Genomic DNA, 26,007 nt, shown 5'->3' with positions numbered 1-26,007 from the left:
TCACCCAAATACCACAAACAAATTTTAAAAATCAATGTTACTGAACATTGCATAGTATAAGAGAACATCTGATATTCTTTTTGAATTTCATTGAGGAAGCAGCTGTGAGGTGTGATAAGGTGGTAGATCTTGTGGAAGGACAGGAGTCCACCACCCCACCCACAAGGATGCCCACCAAGATTCGCCAAAATGTATGACCTCTTTCATAGACATGACAGCTCAGTCCCTGTCTCTCCACCACCCAACTCTGTCCCCCACACATGCACCATTGCACGTGAAAATGTGATGGTGGAAAGAAAATCATAATTCTCCACTCCGCAATCCCCTTATCACTTTGCAGCGCACTGTCTCCAGATCTCTTATTTCCACCAGTTCCGGAATTTCGGAAATACCTAGCCCAGTGTTTGTGATTTCTAAAGGACTAAGTTAACAGCTGATGTTTTTGTTAACTAAGATATTTTCCTTATGCCCATGTAGAAATTTTTGCAGTAAAAGAGACGCCAAACAAAGCAGCACCAGGTAAATATCCAGGACAATGTTGTTGGTTTAGCCAAACCTCTGTTTCAGAATCTGTAATGGCTTACTTTAATTTGTTTGTCTCTTACCTTTAATGTTTAACTGCAGTTGAGTTAATACATAGTAAATCTGCTAATCTGCAGAATGGCAGTACGTGTGCAGTAACCAGGTGAGGTGGAATGAGGAGGTGAAGGAATAATAGGACCAGGTGAGGAGGGGGGAAGGGTTAAGGAGCAGAAGGATAGGAGAGAAGAAGAAGGAAGAAGTAGTAGAAAGACTATGGTTGAAGAAAGAGAAACACAATATTTGGAGTGGGGATTAGTTTGGTTCAGCGGTCCAAGCCCCCTGAAGCTTTGTTGCATCCTCTACGTTCCTTGTGCAGTCCTATGTCATCAGCAGTTGCAGAAATAATGCATTTAGTTTGCACATCAAAATCACAATTGTAGACTTGATCATCTAAGCCCTAGGAAATAATTACGGTAGTGTCATAAGCCCAGCCATCTTCAACTGTTTTATCAATAACATTCCCTCCATCATAAGGTCAGACTTGGGGATCCTCACTGATGACGATACAATCTTCCGAAGTATTCACAACTCCAAAATAGTCCATTTCCTAATGTAGCAAGACCAGAACAATATCCTGGCATGGGCTAGTAAGTAGGTGAAAGTGAGGACTGCAGATGCTGGAGATCAGTCAAGGGTGTGTTGCTGGAAAAGCCCAGCAGGTCAGGCAGTAATTGAGGATAGGTGACAAGTGACATTTGTGCCACATGAGTGCCCAATAATGGACATTTTCATCCAGAGAAAATCTAACCATCAACCCTTGATGTTAACAGTCATTAATTAGCATTGCTAAATCCCACACTATCAACATCTCAGGGGTTACTATTGACCTGAAACTGCACTGGGGATGCCTTAGAGTGGCAAAAAGAATAAATTAGATGCTAAGAATTTAGGAATAAGTAACTCACATCCCATTCCCCAATGCTTGATCCGCAAACACTGGACACAAGATGTGTGATAAGATGCTCTCCACTTGTCTGATAAAGGCAGCTCTAACAGCATTCAAGAAGCTCAACACCATCCAGGACAAAGCAATCCACTTGGTTCGCAGTCCATCTACAACCTTTAACACTCCCTGCCTTGACCACCGACGCAAAGGAGCAGCGGAGTGCACCATTTACAAGGTGCCTGCACTAACTCACAAATTCACTTTTCTTCAACTGCGCCTTCCACACCCACAAACTCTGCCACCTTGGAGAACACAGGCACAGATGCTTGGCATTATCACTGCCTGCAAATTCCCTTTCAAGTCACACATCATCTTACACTCAGAATTACATCATCACTCCTTCACTGTTGGTGGGTCAAAATCCTGGAACTCTGTTCCTAACATCATTGTGGTACCCCTACATCCCAAGAACTGCAGCTATTCAAGAAATTCACAAAGTAACTCACCACCTGCTTCTCCAAAGCAATTAAGGATAGGAAATAAATGCCATTTGAACCAACATGGCACAATGATTCTTTTAAAAAAGTTTGAACAATTGTGATTGTATGACTGATCATTATGGTACCGCACTAATGACAGTTTGCCATCATGAATATAATCCTTGCTTTACCTTTGATTTCTACCTTTTCTATTTAAACTAGTAAAGTAACCCAAATCTGATATGCTCGAATTTAGTTGACATACCTAAGTGTGACCCTTACAAAAGTATTTGGAATATTCACATATTGGAATTTAACAATCCTTCAAGTAAAATACTCAAAACAGGTTGTCAAACATAGTTTCCCTGTCATAAATCCATGTTGACACTTCACAATCATACTGTTACTTTGCAAGTGTCTAGCTATGACATAGTTTATCATCATTTATAACACTTTTTGTCTTGCTCAGTTATCAAACCCTGAAAGTGTGGAAGCAGGCCATTTGGCCCATCAAGTCCAAACCGACCCATTGAAGAGCATTTAACTCAGACCCACACCCTTAGCCTATCCCAGTAACCCAGCATTCCCCATGGCTAATCCACCCAGCTTGTATACTATAGACAAATTAAGTCTTGCCAATCCATCTCACCTGCACTTCTCTGGATTGTGGGAGGATACCCACACAGACATGGGGAGAATGTGCAAACTCGAAACAGGCAGTCACCCAAAGTTTGAATCAAACCCAAGTCCCTGGTGGTGTGAGGCAGAAGAACTAACTACTGAGCAACTGTGTCATCCCTATGCTGATATTAAAGGACTACGGCTTAATGGTTTCCCTTTTCTCTGACACTTGCTTCTCTAACCATGGAATTACTAGTGGTATTATTGCCACATTCATCATCCAAAAACTCAACTAGTTTTCTTGGCAAACGCTGCTGTGGCAAATGGTGAAATTTGAATTCAATAAAGAATCTGGAATTAATCATGACCATAAAACCATTGTTGATTGTTGGAAAAACCACATATGTCCTTTGCTAATGTCCTTTAGGAAAAGAAACTACCATCCTTACCTGGTCTGGCTGACATGTGACTCCAGACCCACAGCAATGTGGTTTACCTTAAACTGCCCGCTGGACAATTAGGCACGGGAAATAAATGTTCGCCTCGCCAGACATGCTGAAATTCTGAAAGTGGAAGAAAAAGAAAATCCTGTTATATCTGAATCTGAGGGAACCTTTACAGAATCCATGGAACTTTCAAAATAACCACTAATTCCAAAACCACATTCTTTGACACACTGGAAATGAATCAATCAGCCTTAAATCCACATAATTTTTCAAGATCCATCTCAGGAATTAATACTAATTCCTAATTTTCACAAGTGCCTTTGTGCATTACTGTTTTGAAATTGTTCCCAATTTTGCATTTACCGAATTTATTTTCAGGAAACCCTCTTATCAACTTTCTTTGTTAAACGATTTGGAGATGCTGGTGTTGGACTGGGACGTACAAAGTTTAAAATCAGGCAACACCAGGCTACAGTCCAACAGGTTTAATTGGTAGCTCACTAGTTTTTGGAGCACCGCTCCTTCATCAGGTGATTGTGGAGGACACAATTGTAAGGCTCAGAATTTATTGCAAATATTTAGTGTGATGTAACTGAAATTATGCATTGAAAAATACCTTGATTGTCTGTTGAGTCTTTCATCTGTTCGAATACCAAACAGTTTCACTTCTTTCATGTGTAAATCACAAAGTCTTTTTAAAAAAGTTGTATTCTCAGGTTAGCTGTAACAATTGGTGTTAGCTAGCCAATATGTTAAAGGTGTTAGCCCCCTGTGTTCTCTGTCTATGCCATGATGTTTAGATCAATTCTAATCTAAAAAGTGAGATAACAGAGTTTTATATGAATTCATGCAGTTTTTGAGCAAAGTACAATGTAACTCTGCAAGTACAAATTCACTCCACAAAATACATGTGCATGTGGGTCTTTGTGTCAGTTTGTGTGTGTGTCTGTCTGGGTTGGGGTTGTGAGTGTGAGAGAGAGTGTATATGTGTGTGTAGTGAGTGTAGCCTGTCTTAAGTCTGTGAGGGGGTGTAAGTGTGTGAGTGTATGTGTGTCATAGAGTCATAGAGATGTACAGCATGGAAACAGACCCTTCGGTCCAACCCGTCCATGCCGACCAGATAGCCCAACCCAATCTAGTCCCACCTGCCAGCACCCGGCCCATATCCCTCCAAACCCTTCCTATGCATATACCCATCCAAATGCCTCTTAAATGTTGCAATTGTACTAGCCTCCACCACATCCTCTGGGAGCTCATTCCATACACGTACCACCCTCTGCATGAAAAAGTTGCCCCTTAGGTCTCTTTTATATCTTTCCCCTCTCACCCTAAACCTATGCCCTCTAGTTCTGGACTTTCTGACCCCAGGGAAAAGACTTTGCCTATTTATCCTATCCATGTCCCTCATAATTTTGTAAACCTCTATAACATCACCCCTCAGCCTCCGATGCTCCAGGGAAAACAGCCCCAGCCTGTTCAGACTCTCCCTGTAGCTCAGATCCTCCAACCCTGGCAACATCCTAGTAAAGCTTTTCTGAACCCTTTCAAGTTTCATAACATCTTTCCAATAGGAAGGAGACCAGAATTGCACGCAATATTCCAACAGTGGCCTAACCAATGTCCTGTACAGCCGCAACATGACCTCCCAACTCCTGTACTCAATACTCTGACCAATAAAGGAAAGCATGCCAAACACCTTCTTCACTATCCTATCTACCTGCGAGTCCACTGTCAAGGAGCTATGAACCTGCACACCAAGGTCTCTTTGTTCAGCAACACACCCTAGGACCTTACCATTAAGTGTAAAAGTCCTGCTAAGATTTGCTTTCCCAAAATGCAGCACCTCGCATTTATCTGAATTAAACTCCATCTGCCACTTCTCAGCACATTCTCTGCTCCCAGGAGGACCAGTTCCAAAAACGTACAACCCAGATGGCCTCCTTCCTCAAGGACCACACTTTCCCCCCCCCCCCCCCCCCCGACGTGGTCGACGATGCCCTCCACCACATCTCTTCCACTTCCCGCTCCTCCACCCTTGAGCCCCGCTCCTCTAACCGCCACCAGGACAGAACCCCACTGGTCCTCACCTACCACCCCACCAATCTCCATGTACAGCGCATCATCCGCCGTCATTTCTGCCACCTCCAAACGGACCCCACCACCAGGGATATATTTCCCTCCCCTCCCCTATCAGCGTTCCGAAAAGACCACTCCCTCCGTGACTCCCTCGTTAGATCCACACCCCCACCAACCCAACCTCCACTCCCGGCACCTTCCCCTGCAACCGCAGGAGGTGCAAGACTTGCGCCCACACCTCCCCCCTCACCTCCCTCCAAGGCCCCAAAGGAAACTTCCATCTGCACCACAGATTCACCTGCACCTCCACACACATCATCTATTGCATCCTCTGCACCCGATGTGGCCTCCTCTATATTGGGGAGTCAGGCCGCCTACTTGCGGAGCATTTCAGAGAACACCTCTGGGACACCTGGACCAACCAACACAACCACCCTGTGGCTCAACATTTCAACTCCCCCTCCCACTCCACCAAGGATATGCAGGTCTTTGGACTCCTCCATCGCCAGACCACAACAACACGACGGTTGGAGGAAGAGCGCCTCATCTTCCGCCTAGGAACCCTCCAACCACAAGGGATGAACTCGGATTTCACCAATTTCCTCATTTCCCCTCCCCCCACCTTGTCTCAGTCAAATCCATCGAACTCAGCACCACCTTCCTAACCTGCAATCTTCTTCCTGACCTCTCCGCCCCCACCCCAGTCTGACCTATCACCCTCACCTTGACCTCTTCCCACCTATCACATTTCCGACGACCCTCCCCCAAGTCCTTCCTCCCTACCTTTTATCTTAGCCTGCTGGACAAACTTTCCTCATTCCTGAAGAAGGGTTTATGCCCGAAATGTCGAATCTCCTGTTCCCTGGATGCCGCCTGACCTGCTGCGCTTTTGCAGCAACACATTTTCAGCTCAGCACATTGGCCCATCTGGTCCAGATCCTGTTGTAATCTGAGTTAACCCCCTTCGCTGTCCACTACACCTCCACTTTTGGTGTCGTCTGCAAACTTACTAACTGTACCTCTTATGCTCACATCCAAATCATTTATGTAAATGTCAAAAAGTAGAGGACCCAGCATCGATCCTTGTGGCACTCCACCGGTCACAGACCTCCAGTCTGAAAAACAACCCCCCACCACCATCCTCTGTCTTCTACCTTTGAGCCAGTTCTGTATCCAAATGGCTAGTTCTCCCTGTATTCTATGAGATATAACCTTGCTAATCAGTCTCCCGTGGGGAACCTTGTCGAATGCCTTACTGAGGTCCATATAGATCACATCTACTGCTCTGCCCTCATCAATCCTCTTTGTTACTTCTTCAAAAAATTCAATCAAGTTTGTGAGACATGATTTCCTATGCACAAAGTCATGTTAACGATCCCTTATCAGTCCTTGCCTTTCCAAATACATGTACATCCTGTCCCTCAGGATTCCCTCCAACAACTTGCCCACCACCGATGTCAGGCTCGCTGATCTATAGTTCCCTAGCTTGTCTTCTTAAACCCTTCTTAAACAGTGGCACCACATTTACCAACCTCCAGTCTTCCGGCACCTCACCCTTGACTATTGATGATACAAATATCTCAGCAAGAGGCCCAGCAATCACTTCTCTAGCTTCCCACAGAGTTCTCGGGTGCACCTGATCAGGTCCTGGGGATTTATCCACTTTTAACCATTTCAAGATAGCCAGCACTTCCTCCTCTGTAATCTGGACATTTTGCAAGATGTCACCATCTATTTCCCTACAGTCAATATTTTCCATATCCTTTTCCACTGTAAATACTGATGCAAAATATACATTTAGTATCTCCCCCATTTTGTGGCTCCACACAAAGGCCACCTTGCTGATCTTTGAGGGGCCCTATTCTCTCCCGAGTTACCCTTTTGTCCTTAATATATTTGTAAAACCCCCTTGGATTCTCCTTAATTCTATTTGCCAAAGCTATCTCATGTCCCCATTTTGCCCTCCTGATTTCTCTCTTAAGTATACTCCTACTTCCTTTATACTCTTCTAAGGATTCACTCGATCTATCCTGTCTATACTTGACATATGCTTCCTTCTTTTTCTGAACCAAACCCTCAATTTCTTTAGTCATCAATCATTCCCTATACCTATCAGCCTTCCCGTTCACCCTGACAGGAATATACTTTCTCTGGATTCTTGTTATCTCATTTCTGAAGGCTTCCCATTTTCCATCCATCCCTTTACCTGCAAACATCTGCCTCCAATCAGCTTTCAAAAGTTCTTGCCTAATACCGTCAAAATTGGCCTTTCTCCAACTTAGAACTTCAACTTTTAGATCTGGTCTATCCTTTTCCATCATTATTTTAAAACGAATAGAATTGTAGTCGCTCGCCCCAAAGTGTTCCCCCACTGACACCTCAGTCACCTGCCCTGCCATATTTACCAAGAGTAGGTCAAATTTTGCACCTTCTCTTGTAGATACATCCACATACTGAATCAGAAAATTGTCTTGTACATGTGTCTGGGTTGGGGTTGTGAGTGTGTGAGAGAGATTGTATATGTGTGTGCATAAGTGTAGAGTGGTCTAAGTCTGTGAGAGGATGCCTGTGTGAGTGTGAGAGTATGTGTGTCTGTAAAGGTGTGTGTGACTGTGTGTATGTATAGGAGTGTATGTGTCTGTGTGTGTGTGTATAGTGCAATGGTGGTCACCTGTAGTGTGACATGAACCCTAGGTCCCGTTTGAGGCCCTCTCTATGGGTATGGAACTTAGCTGTCAGCCTCTGCTTGGCCACTTTTCGCGGCTGCCTGTCCCGAAGTCCGCCCTGGAGGATGGTCACCTGAAGGTCCAAAGTCGAATGTCTTGGACCGCTGAAATGTTCCCCAACTGGGAGGGAACATTCCTGTCTGTTGATTGTTGTACGGTGCACATTCGTCCGTTGCCGTAGCCTTTGCTCGGTTTCCCCAATGTACCATGCCTCAGGGCATCCTTCCCTGCCACGTATAATATAGACAATGTTGGCTGAGTCACATGAGTACCTGCCATGTATATGGTGGGAGATGTCCCGACGTGTAATGGTGGTATCCAATGATTAATCTTGTCTTTAACTTCATGATCAGAAACAGACTTTGTTGGAGATTCTCTGCAGGTCTGGCAACAGGTCTAGAAAGAAAGCAGAGTTAACACTTCACGTGCAGTCACACTTCATCAGACTCAAACCATTGCTTTTTATCCACAGGTGCTGCCTGACCTGCCGAGTTTCTTCAGCAATTTCTGGGGTTTTTTCAGATCTGCAGGCATCCGCAGTTCTTCATTTTACTTTCACTTCTTTTGTTAGCCAGGGTGGATTCACATTTCCTGCTGTATTTGTGTGTGGTAGAAGAATGTATGTTTGTTCAGGAATATGTTATCCTTCATTAAATATAACCCATTGCCTGTCCACTTCCAAATGTTTAAACGTATTTGCTAAACCACCCACCCAACCATTTTACAACTCCAACCCCCATTTCCCAATAAAACACTACTCACTACCTGTGCCTATCCCTGATCCCTAATAACTGCAGTCAGTAAGTTTGCATTTTGTCATAGATTATCATGATCATAGATGACATTGTTCACCAAGATGTTTTTCTTATGCCCTTACAGAATTGATTAAGATACAAAAGCCAGCAGATAATCCAGGACCAGGTAAACACCCAAGAAAAAGTTAATCATTTTATTCACTTGATATTTAGGAAGTGTACTGACTTGTTTCGATACGTTATTGAAAACAATTAATGTTTGACGACAACTACGTGAAGACAGAATGAAAAATAAGTTGCAGAGCGGCAGTGACTGCACAGTCTCCAGGTGAGGCAGGATAAAATTGTGAAGTGATCATTGGGTCCAGATGGAAAGTTAAATGGGCAAGAGGATGGGCAGTGGGATGGGTCACTGGGTATGGAAGTGGTGAGGGGGAAATGTGCAGAGCGTGGGGTGATAGATGGTTCAGCAGGAAGTTTGTATGTCCCTTGCTTCGCTGCATGAAATAGTTTCTCGTATCCTGATTTCTTGTGTAATAGGGAGGTGCTGATGAGGGAAGTATTCCTGATTTCACGGTTTGGAATTTCTGCAGCCTGGGAATCATTTGGTTCCAACAAGGTCAATTGTCTGGTTACTTTGCTGGAATTTGAATGGGACAGTATGATTGGGGATACAGTTTCTGTAAAGGCTTAATGTTAGGAATTTTGAGGAGATATTTTTGAGATCAGCTTTCGTCATCTGGATGGAGAGGCAGTATCCCTCTCTGCTGGGAAATACAACATTCACTGTAACACGAATAGAACATAGAACATAGAACATTACAGCGCAGTATAGGCCCTTCGGCCCTCGATGTTGCGCCGCCCTGTCATACTAATCTGAAGCCCATCCCACCTACACTATTCCATGTGCGTCCATATGCTTGTCCAATGACGACTTAAATGCACTTAAACTTAGCGAATCTACTACTGATGCAGGCAAAGCATTCCATACCCTTACTACTCTCTGAGTAAAGAAACTACTGCTGACATCTGTCTTATACCTATCTCCCCTCACTTTAAAGTTGTGTCCCCTCGTGTTTGCCGTCCCCATACTTGGAAAAAGGCTCTCCCTGTCCACTCTATCGAACCCTCTGATTATCTTGTATGTCTCTATTAAGTCACCTCTCAACCTTCTCCTCTCGAACGAGAACAGCCTCAAGGCCCTCAGTCTTTCCTCATAAGACATTCTTTCCATACCAGGCAACATCCTAGTAAATCTCCTCTGCACCCTTTCCAAAGCTTCCACATCCTTCTTATAATGCGGTGACCAGAACTGTACACAATACTCCAAGTTTGGCTTTACCAGAGCTTTGTACAGCTGTAGCATAACCTCCTGGTTCCAGAACTCAATCCCTCTATTAATAAAGGCCAAAACACTGTACACCTTCTTAACAACCCTGTCAATCTGGGTGGCAACTTTCAGGGATCTGTGTCCATAGACACCAAGATCTCTCTGCTCATCTGCACTCCCAAGAATCTTACCATTAGCCCAGTACTTTGCATTCCGATTACTCCGGCGAAACTGTATTACCTCACACTTGTCCAAATTAAACTCTATTTGCCACCTCTCAGCCCAGCTCTGCATCCTATCTATGTCTCTCTGCAAACTACTACATCCTTCGTCACTATCCATAACTCCACCAACCTTAGTGTTGACCGCAAATTTACTAACCCACCCTTCTAAGCCCTCATCCAGGTCATTCATAAAAATGACGAACAGCAGTGGGCTCATCACTGACCCTTGCGGTACGCCGCTAGTAACTGGACACTAAGATGAACATGTTCCATCAACTACAACCCTCTGTTTTCTTTCAGCAAGCCAATTACTGATCCAAACTGCTATGTCTCCCACAATCCCATTCCTCCGCATTTTGTATAATAGCCTACTCTGGGGAACCTTATCGAACGCCTTGCTGAAATCCATATACACCACATCAATTGGTTTACTCTCATCTACCTGTTTTGTCACTTTGTCAAAAAACTCAATAAGATTCGTTAGGCACGACCTACCCTTCACAAAACCGTGCTGACTGTCCCTGATCAGATTATTCTTTTCTAGATGGTTATAAATCCTATCTCTTATAACCTTTTTCAACACTTTACCAACAACTGAAGTGAGACTCACTGGTCTGTAATTACCAGGGTTGTCTCTACTACCCTTTTTGAACAAGGGAACCACATTTGCTATCCTCCAGTCCTCAGGCACTATTCCTGTAGACAATGATGATTTGAAGATCAATGCCAAAGGAGACAGAACTTTAAGCTGGATCAGAGGGTAGGGATCCTGCAATGAGTAACCCCCACCAGCTCCTAAATCAACAAAGCCTGTCCACACTGTACAAGACACAAATTCAAATTGTGATGGAATACGCCCCATTTGCCTGGAATGATTAGATTAGATTACTTACAGTGTGGAAACAGGCCCTACGGCCCAACAAGTCCACACCGACCTGCCGAAGTGCAACCCACCCATACCCCTACATTTACCCCTTTAACCTAACACTACGGGCAATTTAGCATGGCCAATTCACCTGACCCGCACATCTTTGTGACTGTGGGAGGAAACTGGAGCACCCGGAGGAAACCCACGCAGACACGGGGAGAATGTGCAAACTCCACACAGTCAGTCACCTGAGTCAGGAATTGAACCCGGGTCTCTGGCGCTGTGAGGCAGCAGTGCTAACCACTGCGCCACTGTGCCGCCCACAAATGAGTGCAGATCCCACAATATTCAAGAATTTTGACTGCATCCCTCACAAAGTAGCCAACTGAACTGGCACCCAATCTAGTTAGGCAGCATCCAAGAAACAGTAGAGCCGACTCTCCTGCTCCTCGGATGCTGCCTAACCTGCTGTGCTTTTCCAACACTACGCTCTCGACTCGAACCTCCAGCATCTGCAGTCCTCACTTTTACCTGGCATTAATTCTAGGATCTTTATCATTCATTCAATCCATCCCCAATCTATAGTGGCAGCAGCACTTTCCAAACCTGTAGCCGTACCATCTGAAACAACAAAGTGGGCAGATACTTGGGATTGACATCACCTCCAATTTTCCTACTGAGTCACACATTGTTCTGACTTGGAACTGTAATTGTCATCTTTACTGTCTACATCCTGCAGCTCCTTTTCAAATCAGCCTTCTTGGTGTATCTACACTGCATTAATTACGGCAGTTCTGGAAGCTTACTTGTCACCATCCTCTCACAGTAAACTAAGAAAGGGCCATAATTGCTGACCCAGCCAATATCACCCAAATACCACAAACAAATTTTAAAAATCAATGTTACTGAACATTGCATAGTATAAGAGAACATCTGATATTCTTTTTGAATTTCATTGAGGAAGCAGCTGTGAGGTGTGATAAGGTGGTAGATCTTGTGGAAGGACAGGAGTCCACCACCCCACCCACAAGGATGCCCACCAAGATTCGCCAAAATGTACGACCTCTTTCATACACATGACAGCTCAGTCCCTGTCTCTCCACCACCCCACTCCGTCCCCCACACATGCACCATCGCATGTAAAAATGTGATGGTGGAAAGAAAATCATAATTCTCCACTCCACAATCCCCTTGTCACTTTGCAGCACACTGTCTCCAGATCTATTATTTCCACCTGTTCCGGAATTTCGGAAATACCTAGCCCAGTGTTTGTGATTTCTAATAGACTAAGTTAACAGCTGATGTTTTTGTTAACTAAGATATTTTCCTTATGCCCATGTAGAAATTTTTGCAGTAAAAGAGACGCCAAACAAAGCAGCACCAGGTAAATATCCAGGACAATGTTGTTGGTTTAGCCAAACGTCTGTTTCAGAATCTGTAATGGCTTATTTTGATTTGTTTGTCTCTTACCTTTAAAGTTTAACTGCAGTTGAGTTAATATATAGTGAAAGCTAATCTGTAGAATGGCCATAACTGTGCAGTATCCAGGTGAGGCAGAATGAGGAGATAAAGGGATAATAGGACCAGGTGAGGAGGGGGGAAGGGTTAAGGAGCAGAAGGATAGGAGAGAAGGAAAAGGAAGGAGTAGAGAAACAAGTGGTCAAAGAAACAGAAACACAATGTTTGGAGTGGAGATTAGTTTGGATCAGCGGTCCAAGCCTTCTGAAGCTTTGTTACATCCTTTACATTCCTTTTGCAGTTGTATGTCATCAGCAGTTCCAGAAATATTGCATTTAGGTGGCACATCCAAATCACAATTTCTGGAATTGATCATCAATACCCGAGGAAATCATTGGGGTAGTGTCTTAAACCCAGCCATCTTCAGCTGCTTTATCAGTAACATTCCCTCCTTCATAAGGTCAGATTTGGGGATGCTCGCTGATGACAATACAATCTTCCAAACTATTCATGACATCTAAATAGACATACTTTCCATTTCCTAATGTAGCAAGAACAGAACAATATCCTGGTATGGGCTGACAAGTAGGAAATTTTGAGGACTGCAGATACTAGAGATTAGATTCAAGGGTATGGTGCTGGAAAAGCACTGCAGGTTGGGTAGCTTCCAAAATAATCTAACCATCAACCTTTGATGTTCAGAGTTATTAGCATTGCTAACACCCAACTGTCAATATCTCAGGGCTTACTATCGACCTGAAATCGCACTGGCAATGCCTTAGAGTGGCAAAAAGAATACATGCTAGGAATTTAGGAATAAGTAACTCACATCCCATTCCCCGATGCCTGTTCCCCAAACACTATGCACAAGACATGTGTAATAGGATGCTCTCCACTTGTCTGATAAAGACAGCTCTAACAACATCAAGAAGCTCAACACCATCCAGGTCAAAGCAATACACTTGATTAGCAGTCCATCTACAACCTTTAACATTCCCTGCCTTTACCACCGATGCAAAGGAGCAGCAGAGTGCACCATTTACAAGGTGCCTGCACTAACTCACAAATTCACTTTTCCTCAACTGCTCCTTCCACACCCACAAACTCTGCCATCTTGGAGAACACAGGCACAGATGCTTGGCATTATCACTGCCTGCAAATTCCCTTTCAAGTCACACATCATCTTGCACTCAGAATTACATCATCGTTCCTTCACTGTTGGTGGGTCAAACTCCTGGAACTCTGTTCCTTCCATCATTGTGGTACCCCTACATCCCAAGAACTGCAGCTGTTTAAGAAATTCACAAAGTAATTCACCACCTGGTTCTCCAATGCAATTAAGGATAAGAAATAAATGCCATCTAACCAATATGGCATGAATGATTGTTTTTAAAAATTTTGAACAATTGTGATTATACCACTGATCATTATGGTACCTCACTAATGACAGTTTGCCATCATGAGTATACTGCTTCCTTTACCTTTGATTTCTGACTGTTAACCAATTTTTATTTCAACTAGTATAGTAACCCAACTCTGATATGCTCAAATTTAATTTACATACCTATGTGAGACCCTTACAAAAATATTTGGAATATCCACATATTGGAATTTAACAATCCTGCAAGTAAAATCCTCACAACAGGTTGTCAAACATAATTTCCCCCTCATAAATCCATGTTGATACTTCACAATAATAATATTACTTTGCAAGTGTCTAGCTATGACATAGTTTATCATCGTTTCCAACATTTCTTTTCCTGCTCAGTTATCAAACCCCTACAGTGCAGAAGCTGGTCATTTGGCTGTCAAGTCCAAACCGACCCACTGAAGAGCATCTAACTCAGACCCACAACACCTGCCCTATCCCTGTAACCCAGCATTCCCCATGGCTAATCCACCTAGCTTGTACTCTGTAGGCAATGTGGTGTGGCCAATCTTCCTAACCTGCACATCGCTGAATTGTGGGAGGAAACCCACACAGACACAGGGAGAATGTGCAAACTCAAAACAGATAGTCACCCAAAGATTGAATGAATCTCAGGTCCCTGGTGCTGTGAGGCAGCAGAGATAACTACAGAGCCACCGTGTCAACCTAATGCTGACATTAAACGACTAAGACTTAATGGTTTACATTTTCACTCACACTTGCTTCTTTAACAGTGGAATTACTCGTGGAATTATTGTCACATTCTTCATCCAAAAACTCAACTAGTTTTCTTGGCAAGTGCTGCCGTGCAAAGTGGTGGAATTTGAATTCAATAAAGAATCTGGAATTAATCATGACCATAAAACCATTGTTGATTGTTAGAAAAAACACCTTCTGGTTTGCTAATGTCCTTAAGGAAAGGAAACTACCATCCTTACCTGGTCTAGCCTACATGTGACTCCAGACCCACAGCAATGTGGTTTACCTTATACTGCCCGCTGGACGATTAGGCATGGGAAATAAATGTTCGCCTCGCCAGACATGCTGAAATTCTGAGTGTGAATGAAAAAGAAAATCCTGTTATATCTGAATCTGAGGGAATATTTACAGAATCCATGGAATTTCCAAAACAACCACTAATTCCAAAGCCACATTCTTTGACACTCTAGAAATGAATCAATCAGCCTTAAATCCACATAATTTTTCAAGTTCCATCTCAGTGATTAATACTAATTCCTAATTTTCACAAGTGCCTTTGTGCATTACTGTTTTGAAATTGCTCCCAATTTTGCATTCATCACATTTTTTTTCTGGAAACTCTCTGATCAACTTGCTTTGACTAATCTTGTCTTTAACTTCATGATCAGAAACTGATATTGTTGGAGATTCTCTGCAGGTCTGGCAAACAGGTCTATAAAGAAAGCAGAGTTAACATTTCACGCCCAGTCACTCTTCATCAGACTCAAACCATTGCTTTTTATCCACAGATGCACCCTGACCTGCCGAGTTTCTTCAGCAATTTCTGGGTTTTTTTCAGATCTGCAGGCATCCGCAGTTCTTCATTTAACTTTCACTTCTTTTGTTAGCCACGGTTGATTCACATTTCCTGCTGTATTTGTGTGTGGTAGAAGAATGTATGTTTGTTCAGGAATATGTTATCCTTCATTAAATATAACCCATTGCCTGTCTACTTCCAAATGTTTAGATGTATTTGCTAAACCACCCACCCAACCATTTTACAACTCCAACCCCCATCTCCCATTACCCACTACCTGTGCCTATCCCTGATCGCCAGTAACCGCAGTCACAAAGTTTGCATTTTGTCATAGATTATCATAATCATAGATGACACTGTTCACCAAGGTGTTTTTCTTATGCCCTTACAGAATTGATTAAGATACAAAAGCCAGCAGAAAATCCAGGACCAGGTAATCACCCAAGAAAAAGTTAATCATTTTATTAATTTGATATTTAGGAATGTGTACTGACTTGTTTCAATGCTTTATTAAAAACTTTTAATTTTTGACGACAACTACATTAAGACAAAATGAAAAATAAGTTGCAGAGCGGCAGTGACTACACAGTCTCCAGGTAAGGCAGGATAAAATCATGAGGAGATCATTGGGTCCAGATGAAAAGTTAAATGGGCAAGAGGATGGGCAGTGGGATGGGTCACTGGCCACACAAGTGGTGATCCGGATCAGCAAGTGTAAGTGGTGAGGGGGAAATGTGCAGAGCGTTGGGTGATACATGGTTCAGCAGGAGGTTTGTATGTCCCTTGCTTCACTGCATGAAAAAGTCCCTCATATCCTGATTTCCTGTTTTGAAGGAGATGCTGATGAGGGAAATTTTCCTGATTTTAGGGTTTGGAATTTCTTCAGCCTGGGAATCGTTTGATTCCAACAAGGTCAATTATCTAGTTACGTTGCTGGAATTTGAATAGGACAGTATGATTGAGGATAAGTTTCTGTATGGGCTTAATGTTAGGACTTTTGAGAAGATATTTTTGAGATCAACTTTCTTCAGCTGGCTGCAGAGTCCATATCCCCCTCTGCTGGGAAATACAACATTCACTGCATCAGGAATAGGAGATGGAATTTAGAGCTTGGTCAGAGGGTAGTGATCATGCAATGAGTAACTCAGCTGCTAACTCAACAAAGCCTGTCCACACTGTACAAGACACAAATTCAAATTGTGATGGAGTACATTCCATTTGCCTGGAATGAGTGCAGATCTCACAGTATTCAAGAATTTTGATTGCATCCTTCACAAAGTAGCCAACTAAACTGGCACCCAATCTGGTCAGGAAGCATCCAAGGAGCAGCAAAGTCGACTCTCCTGCTCCTCGGATGCTGCCTAACCTGTTGCGCTTTTCCAGCACCACACTCTTGATTCTAACCTCCTGCATCTGCAGTCCTCACTTATACCTGGCTTCCAATCTAATATCTTTATCATTCATTCAATCCATTCCCAACAAAGAGTGGCAGCAGCACTTTCCCTGTAGTCGTACCATCTGAAATATCAGCAGATATTTGGGATTGACATCACCTGCAAATTTCCTCCTGAGTCACACATTGTTCTGACTTGGAACTGTAATTGTCATCTTCACTGTCTGCACCCTGCAGCTCCTTTCAAAACTGCCCTCTGGGTGTACCTACGCCCCATTAACTACAGCAATTCTGAATTAACTGCACCACCTTCTCACAGTAAATTAAGGGCCTTAATCGCTAACCCAGCCAATATCACCCAAATACCCGAACAAATTTTAAAAATCATTTGTGAATACATGTTACTGAACATTGCATAGTATAAGAGAACATCATCACCTCTGATATTCTTTTTGAAATTCACTGGGGAAACAGCTGTGAGGTGTGATAAGGTGGTGGATCTTGTGGAAGGACAGGAGTCCACAGCCCCATGCACAAAGATGCCCACCAAGATTCGCCAAAATGTATAATCTCATTATTACACAAGACTGCGCGGTCCCTGTCACTTCACCACCCCACACTGCCCCCACACATTGCACCATTGCTCGTAACAATATGATGGTGGAAAGAAAATCATAATTCTCCACTCCACAATCCCCTTGTCACTTTGCAGCACACTGTCTCCAGATCTCTTTTCCCCACCTGTTCCAGAATTTCAGAAACATCTATCCCAATATTTGTGATTTCTGATAGACTATCATAACCGTTGATCTTTTTGTTAACTAAGATACTTTCTTTCTGCCCATGTAGAAATTTTTGCATTAAAAGAGACACCAGACAAAGTAACACCAGGTAAATGTTGTAGGATTTGCCAAACTTCTGTTGAAAAATCTGAAATGGCTTATTTTGATTTATTTGTCTCTTACTTTTAATGTTTAACTGCAGTTGAGTTAATACATAGTGAAAGCTAATCTGCAGAATGACAATAACTGCAGTATCCAGGAGAGGCAGAATGAGGAGGTGAAGGAATAATAGGACCAGGTGAGGAGGGGGGAAGGGTTAAGGGGGCAGAAGGATAGGAGAGAAGAAGAAGGATGAAGGAGTAGAAGGATGATGGTCAAAGAAAGAGAAACACAATATTTGGAGTGGGGATTAGTTTGGTTCAGCGGTCCATGCCCCCTGAAGCTTTGTTGCATCCTCTGCATTCCTCATGCAGAAATATTGCATTGAGCATAAACAAATCACAATTTGTGGAATTGATCACCTAAGCCCGAGGAAATCACTGGGGTAATGTCTTAAACCCAGCCATCTTCAGCTGCGTTATCAATAGCATTCCCTCTATCATAAGGTCAGACGAGGGGCTGCTCGCTGATGACAACACAATATTCTGAACTATTCACGATTCCTACATAGTTGAACAGTCCATTTTCTAATGTAGCAAGACCAGAACAATATCCTGGCATGGGATGATAAGTAGGAGAAAGTGAAGATTTCAGATACTAGAGATTAGATTCAAGAGTATGGTGCTGGAAAAGCACAGCAGATCAGGCAGTAATTGAGGATAGGTGACAAGTGACATTTGTGCCACGAGTGCCCAATAATGGACATTTTCATCCAGAGAAAATCTAACCATCAACCCTTGATGTTCACAGTCATTAGCATTGCTAAATCTTACACTGTCAACATCTCAGGGGTTACTATTGACCTGAAACTGCACTGGGGATGCCTTAGAGTGGCAAAAAGAATAAGTTAGATGCTAGGAATTTAGGAATAAGTAACTCACATCCCATTCCCCAAATGCTGATCCCCAACCACTGGACACAAGACATGTGTGATAGAATGCTCTCCGTTTGTCTGATAAAGGCAGCTCCAACATCATTCATGAAACTCAACACCATCCAGGACAAAACAATCCACTTGATTAGCAGTCCATCTACAACCTTTAACATTCACTGCCTTCACCACCGACGCAAAGGAGCAGCAGAGTGCACCATTTACAAATTCACTTTTCTTCAACTGCGCCTTCCAAACCCACAAACTCTGCCATCTTGGAGAACACAGGCACAGATGCTTGGCATTATCACTGCCTGCAAATTCCCTTTCAAGTCACACATCATCTTACACTCAGAATTACATCATCATTCCTTCACTGTTGGTGGGTCAAAATCCTGGAACTCTGTTCCTAACATCATTGTAGTACCCCTACATCCCAAGAACTGCAGCTGTTCAAGAAATTCACAAAGTAATTCACCACTTGCTTCTCCAAAGCAATTAAGGATAAGAAATAAATGCCATCTGAACCAATATGGCATGAATGATTCTTTCTAAAAAATTTGAACCATTGTGATTGTACCATAGATCATTATGGTACCCCAATAATGAGTACCATCCTCCCTTTACCTTTGATTTCTACCTGTTAACCAATTTTCATTTTCAACTAGTATAATAATCTGAATCTGATGTGCTTGAATTTAGTTTACATACCTAAGTGTGACCCTTACAAAAGTATTTGGAATATCCACATATTGGAATTTAATAATCCTTCAAGTGAAATCCTGAAAATAGGTTGTCAAGCATGGTTTCCCTATCATGAATCCATGTTGACAATCATACTATTACTTTGCAAGTGTCTAGTCATGACATAGTTTATCAACGTTTCCAACATTTTTTCTCCTGCTCAGTCATCGAACCCCTACAGTGTGGAAGCCGGCCATTTGGCCCATCAAGTCCAAACTGACCCACTGAAGAGCACCTAACTCAGACCCACAACGTCTGCCCTATTCCTGTAACCCAACATTCCCCATGGCTAGTCCACCTCGCTTGTACTCTGTAGGCAATTTAGTGTGGCCAAATCATCTAACCTGTACATCTCTGGATTGTGGGAGGCAACCCACACAGACACAGGGAAAATGTGCAAACTTGAAGCAGACAGTCACCCAAAGTTCGAATCAAACCCAGGTCCCTGGTGCTATGAGGCAGCAGAGCTAACTACGGAGCCACTGTGCCATCCCAATGCTGGCATTAAATGACAATGGCTTAATGGTTTCCATTTTCTCTTACACGTGCTTCTTTAACAGTGGACTTAATAGTGGGTATTATTGCTACATTCTTCATCCAAAAACACAGCTAATTTTCTGGCCAAGTGCTGCCATGGCAAACGTTGAAATTTGAATTCAATAAAGAATTTGGAATTAATCATGACCATAAAACCATTGTTGATTGTTAGAAAAACACCTTCTGGTTTGCTAATGTCCTTTAGGAAAGGAAACTAACATCCTTACCTGGTCTGGCTGGCATGTGACTCCAGACCCACAGCAATGTGGATGACTTTTAACTGCCCTCTGTGCAATTAGGCATGGGAAATAAATATTGGCCTTGCCAGAGATGCCAAAATTCTGAGGGTGAAAAAAAGAGAAAATCCTATTACATCCCAATCTGCAGGAACCTTTACAGAATCCATGGAACTTCCAAAATAACCACTAATTCCAAAACCACATTCTTTGACACTCTGGAAATGAATCAATCAGCCTTAAATCCACATAATTTTTCAAGTTCCATCTCAGTGATTAATACTAATTCCTAATTTTCACAAGTGCCTTTGTGCATTACTGTTTTGAAATTGCTCCCAATTTTGCATTTATCGCATTTTTTTTCTGGAAGCTCTCTGATCAACTTGCATTGACTAATTTTGTCTTTAACTTCATGATCAGAAACTGATATTGTTGGAGATTCTCTGCAGGTCTGGCAAACAGGTCTAGAAAGAAAGCAGAGTTAACATTTCACGCCCAGTCACTCTTCATCAGACTCAAATTACTAACTCTGCTTTTTATTCATAATTGCTGCCTGACCTGCCGAGTTTCTTCAGCAATTTCTGGGTTTGTTTCAGATCTGCAGGCATCTGCAGTTCTTCACTTAACATTCACTTCTTTTGTTAGCCAGGGTTGATTCACATTTCCTGCTGTATTTGTGTGTGGTAGAAGAATGTATGTTTGTTCAGGAATATGTTATCCTTCATTAAATATAACCCATTGCCTGTCCACTTCCAAATGTTTAGATGTATTTGCTAAACCACCCACCCAACCATTTTACAACTCCAACCCCCACCTCCCATTAAAGCACTACCCACTACCTGTGCCTATCCCTGATCACCAGTAACTGCAGGCACAAAGTTTGCATTTTGTCATAGATTATCTGTTCACCAAGATGTTTTTCTTATGCCCATACAGAATTGATTAAGATACAAAAGCCAGCAGATAATCCACGACCAGGTAAACACCCAAGAAAAAGTTAATCATTTTATTCATTTGATATTTAGGAATGTGTACTGACTTGTTTCAATGCTTTAATAAAAACTTTTAATTTTTGACGACAACTACATTAAGACAGAATGAAAATAAGTTGCAGAGAGGCAGTGACAGCAGAGTCTCAAGGTAAGGCAGGATAAAATTGTGAGGAGATCATTGGGTCCAGATGAAAAGTTAGATGGGCAAGAGGATGGGCAGTGGGATGGGTCACTGGCCACACAAGTGGTGATTCGGATCAGCAAGTGTAAGTGGTGAGGGGGAAATGTGCAGAGCATTGGGTGATACATGGTTCAGCAGGAGGTTTGTATGTCCCTCGGTTCTCTGCATGAAACAGTCTCTCATGTCTTGATTTCCTGTTTAGTATGGAGGTGCTGATGAGGGACATATTCCTGATTTCACGCTTTGATTCCAAGAAGGCATTGTTGGTCAAGGACAGTATTACAGTTGCATTAAGGATGTTTGGGGACTCGTCAACTGAGATAGTCTAGGCTGAGGTTAGAAACAGGAAAGGATAGGTCACCCTGTTGGGAGTTTTCTATAGGCCTCCAAATAGCTCCAGAGATATAGAGGAAAGGATGGCAAAATGATTCTCGATAGGAGTGAGAGAGACAGGGTAGTTGTCATGGGGGACTTCAACTTTCCAAATATTGACTGGGAACACTATAGTACGAGTACTATAGATGGGTCAGTTTTTGTCCAGTGTGTGCTGGAGGGCTTCCTGACACAGTATGTAGACAGGCCAACAAAGAGTGAAGCCACATTAGATTTGGTACTGGGTAATGAGCTCTGCCAGGTGTTAGACTTGGAGGTAGGTGAGCACTTTGGTGATAGCGATCACAATTCTGTTATGTTTATTTTAGTGATAGAAAGGGATAGGTGTACACCACTGGGCAGGAGTTACAGCTGGGGGAAAGGCAATTACGATGCGGTTAGGCAAGACTTAGGAAGCATAGGATGGGGAATGAAACTGCAGGGGATGGGCACAATAGAAATGTGGAGCTTATTCAAGGAAAAGCTCCTGAGTGTCCTAGATAAGTATGTACCTGTCAGGCAGGGAGGAAGCTGTAGAGCGCGGGAGCCGTGGTTTACGAAGGAAGTGGAATCTCTGGTCAAGATGAAGAAGAAGGCTTATGTTAGAATGAGATGTGAAGGCTCAGTTAGGGCGCTTGAGAGTTACAAGGTAGCCAGGAAAGACCTAAAGAGAGAGCTCAGAAGAGCCAGGAGGAGACATGAGAAGTTGTTGGCAGATCAGGGTAAAACCCTAAGGCTTTCTATAGGTATTTCAGGACTAAAAGAATGACGAGAGTAAGATTAGGGCCAATCAAGGATAGTAGTGGGAAGTTGTGTGTAGAGTCTGAGGAGATAGGTGAAGCACTAAATGAATATTTTTCGACAGTATTCACTCTAGAAAATGAGGAGAATACTGAGATACAGGCTTCTAGACTAGGTGGGATGAGGTTCACAAGGAACAGGTATTAGAAATCCTGCAGAGTGTGAAAATAGATAAGTCCCCTGGGCCAGATGGGATTTATCCTAGGATCCTCTGGGAAGCCAGGGAGGAGATTGCCGAATCTTTAAATCGTCATTGTCTACAGGAATAGTGCCAGAAGACTGGAGGATAACAAGTGTGGTTCCCCTGTTCAAGAAGGGGATTAGAGACAACCTTGGTTATTATAGACCAGTTAGCCTTACTTCAGTTGTTGGTAAAGTGTTGGAAAAGGTTATAAGAGATAGGATTTATAATCATCTAGAAAAGGATAATCTGATCAGGGAAAGTCGGCACGGTTCTGTGAAGGGTAACTCGTGCCTCACAACCTTATTGAGTTCTTTGAGAAGGTGACCAAACAGGTAGATGAGAGTAAACCAATTGATGTGGTGTATATGGATTTCAGCAAGGCGTTCGATAAGGTTCCCCACAGTAGGCTATTGTACAAAATGCGGAGGAATGGGATTGTGGGAGACATAGCAGTTTGGATCAGTAATTGGCTTGCTGAAAGAAGACAGAGGATGGTGGTTGATGGGAAATGTTCATCCTGGAGTCCAGTTACTTGTGGTGTACCGCAAGGGTCAGTATTGGGTCCACTGCTGTTCGTCATTTTTAAAAAAAACCTGGATGAGGGTGTAGAAAGGTGAGTTAGTAAATTTGCAGATGACACTAAGGTCGGTGGAGTTGTGGATAGTGACGAAGGATGTTTTAGGTTACAGAGAGACATAGATAAGCTGCAGAGCTGAGCTGAGAGGTAGCAAATGGAGTTTAATGCGGACAAGTGTGAGGTGATTCACTTTGGTCGGAGTAACCGGAATGCAAAGTATTGGGCTAATGGTAAGATTCTTGGTAGTGTAGATGAGCAGAGAGATCTCGGTGTCCATGTTCACAGATCCTTGAAAGTTGCCACCCAGGTTGACAGGGTTGTTATGAAGGCATACAGTGTTTTAGCTTTTATTAATAGAGGGATCGAGTTCCAGAACCATGAGATTATGCTACAGCTGCACAAAACTCTGGTGCGGCTGCACTTGGAGTATCATGTACAGTTCTGGTCCCGGCTATATAAGAAGGGTGTGGAAGCTTTGGAAAGGGTGCAGAGGAGATTTACTAGGATGTTGCCTGGTATGGAAGGAAGGTCTTACGAGGAAAGGCTGAGGGACTTGAGGCTGTTTTCATTGGAGAGAAGAAGGTTGAGAGGTGACTTAATAGAGACATATAAGATAATCAGAGGGTTAGATAGGGTGGACAGGGAAAGCCATTTTCCAAGTATGATGACGGCAAGCACGAGGAGGCATAGCTTTAAATTGAGGGGGGATAAATATAGGACAGATGTCAGAGGTAGTTTCTTTACTCAGAGAATAGTAAGGGTATGGAATGTTTTGCCTGCAATGGTAGTAGATTCGCCAACTTTAAGTACGTTTAAGTCATCATTGGACAAACATATGGACATACATGGAATAGTGTTGGTTAGATGGGCTTCTGATTGGTATGACAGGTCGGCACAACATTGAGGGCCGAAGGGCCTGTACTGCGCTGTAATGTTCTACGTTCTAATTGTCGAGTTACGTTGCTGGAATTTGAATGGGACAGTATAATTGGGGATACAGTTTCTGATTGGGCTTCATGTTTGAAATTTTGAGGAGATATTTTTGAGATCAGCTTTCGTCAGCTGGATGGAGAGGCCGTATCCTTCTCTGCTGGGAAATAGAACATTCACTGTCTCAGGAATAAGAGATAGAATTTAGAGCTTGGTCAGAGGCTAGGATCCTGCAATGAGTAACTCAGCTCCTAACTCAACAAAGCCTTTCCACACTGTCATGATTTGGAGGTGCCGGTGTTGGACTGGTATACAAGTGTAAAAGTCACACAACACCAGGTTATAGTCCAACATGTTTATTTGGAAGCACCAGCTTTCAGAGCATTGCCCCTTCATCGGCTCAGACAATGCACTGAAGGTGTGAAGTGCCCTGTGTGAGACCGTCTGTGCCCCAATGTTCAGATTGATTCTATTTCCAAAAAAAGGATTTACAGAATCTTACATAGATTCATGCTGTTTTTGAGCAAAATAAAACACAATTCTGCAAGTATAAATTCACCCCACAAACGTATACGTGTGTGTGTGTGTGTGGGGGGGGGGGGGGGGGGGGGGAGGGTGGAGAATGCAAAGTGGCCGAGCAGAGTCTGATAGCCAAGGTCGGTACCCATGGGGATGGCCTCAACTGGGACCTTTCTCATGCACAAGCTCTCTCTCATACCTCACACTTACACATCTACACGTGCACACGCTCACAGACTTATACCACTTTACCCTCACACTTACACATGCACACATTCTCTCACACACACTCATAAACCTGCCCTCCCATGCACACAGTGTGTAATTCTTAACTCTATCTACACTGTACAAGACACAAATTGAAATCTTGATGGAGTACTATCCATTTGCCTGGATGAGTGCCCATCCCACAATACTCAAGAATTTTGACTGCATCCCACACAGAGTAGCCAACTAGACTGCCATCCCATCTGTTATCTTTATCATTCATTCAATCCACCCCCAACATATCGTGGAAGCAGCACTTTCCAAACATGGAACCATACCAAGTAAAATAACAAAGTGGGCTGATACTTGGCATTGACATCAACTGCAAATTTCCTGAGTCACACATCATTCTGACTTGGAACTGTAATTGTCATTGTCAGTGTCGCTGGGTCTACATACTATATTCCTTTCAAAAGACCACTCTGGGTGTATCTACACCCCATTAAGTACACCAATTCTGGAAGGTTACTTGTCACCACCCTCTCACGGTAAATTAAGAAAGGGCCATAATTGCTGACCCAGCCAATATCACCCACATACCACAAACAAATTTTAAAAGGTATTTGCAACCAAATGTTACTGAACATTGCACAGCATAAGAGAACATTATCACCTCTGATATTCTTTTAGAAATTCATTGAGGAAGCAACTGTGAGGTGTGAAAGAACAGGAGTCCATAACCCCACCCACAAGGATGCCCACCAAGATTCACCAAAATTTATAACCTCTTTATTAAACAGGGCAGTTAACTCCCCGTCTCTCCATCACCTCACTCCGCTCCCACACATGCACCATCGCTCGTAAAAATGTGATGGTGGAAAGAAAATCATAATTCTCCACTCCATAATCCCCTTATAATTTTGCAGCACACTGTCTCCAGATCTCTTATCCCCACCTCTTCCTGAATTTTGGAAATATCTAGCCCAATGTTTATGACTTTGAATATACTATCATAACAGCTGATGTTTTTGTTAAATAAGATATTTTCCTTATGCCTATGTAGAAAGTTTTGCAGTAAAAGAGATGCCAGACAAAGCAGCACCAGGTAAATATCCAGGACAATGTTGTTGGTTTTGCCAGTCTTCTG

At 43.0% G+C, this 26,007-nt stretch overlaps 1 long non-coding RNA gene across 1 annotated transcript; it reads left to right on the top strand.

The window, feature by feature from the left end:
• The first annotated feature begins 475 nt into the window (after positions 1–475).
• LOC148148740 (uncharacterized) lies at positions 476–12,374 on the top strand. The gene is made up of 3 exons (XR_015758558.1): positions 476–519; positions 8,696–8,737; positions 12,336–12,374. It is a non-coding gene; the product is annotated as an uncharacterized LOC148148740 (long non-coding RNA).
• Positions 12,375–26,007: the final 13,633 nt, after the last annotated feature.

Source organism: Chiloscyllium plagiosum, unplaced genomic scaffold (genome assembly GCF_037043375.1).
Source record: "Chiloscyllium plagiosum isolate Xiang-an unplaced genomic scaffold, Cpla_swu_hap1 HiC_scaffold_11, whole genome shotgun sequence".
Classification (NCBI taxonomy): Eukaryota; Metazoa; Chordata; class Chondrichthyes; order Orectolobiformes; family Hemiscylliidae; genus Chiloscyllium; species Chiloscyllium plagiosum.
This window is presented reverse-complemented; position numbering and strand designations above follow the sequence as displayed.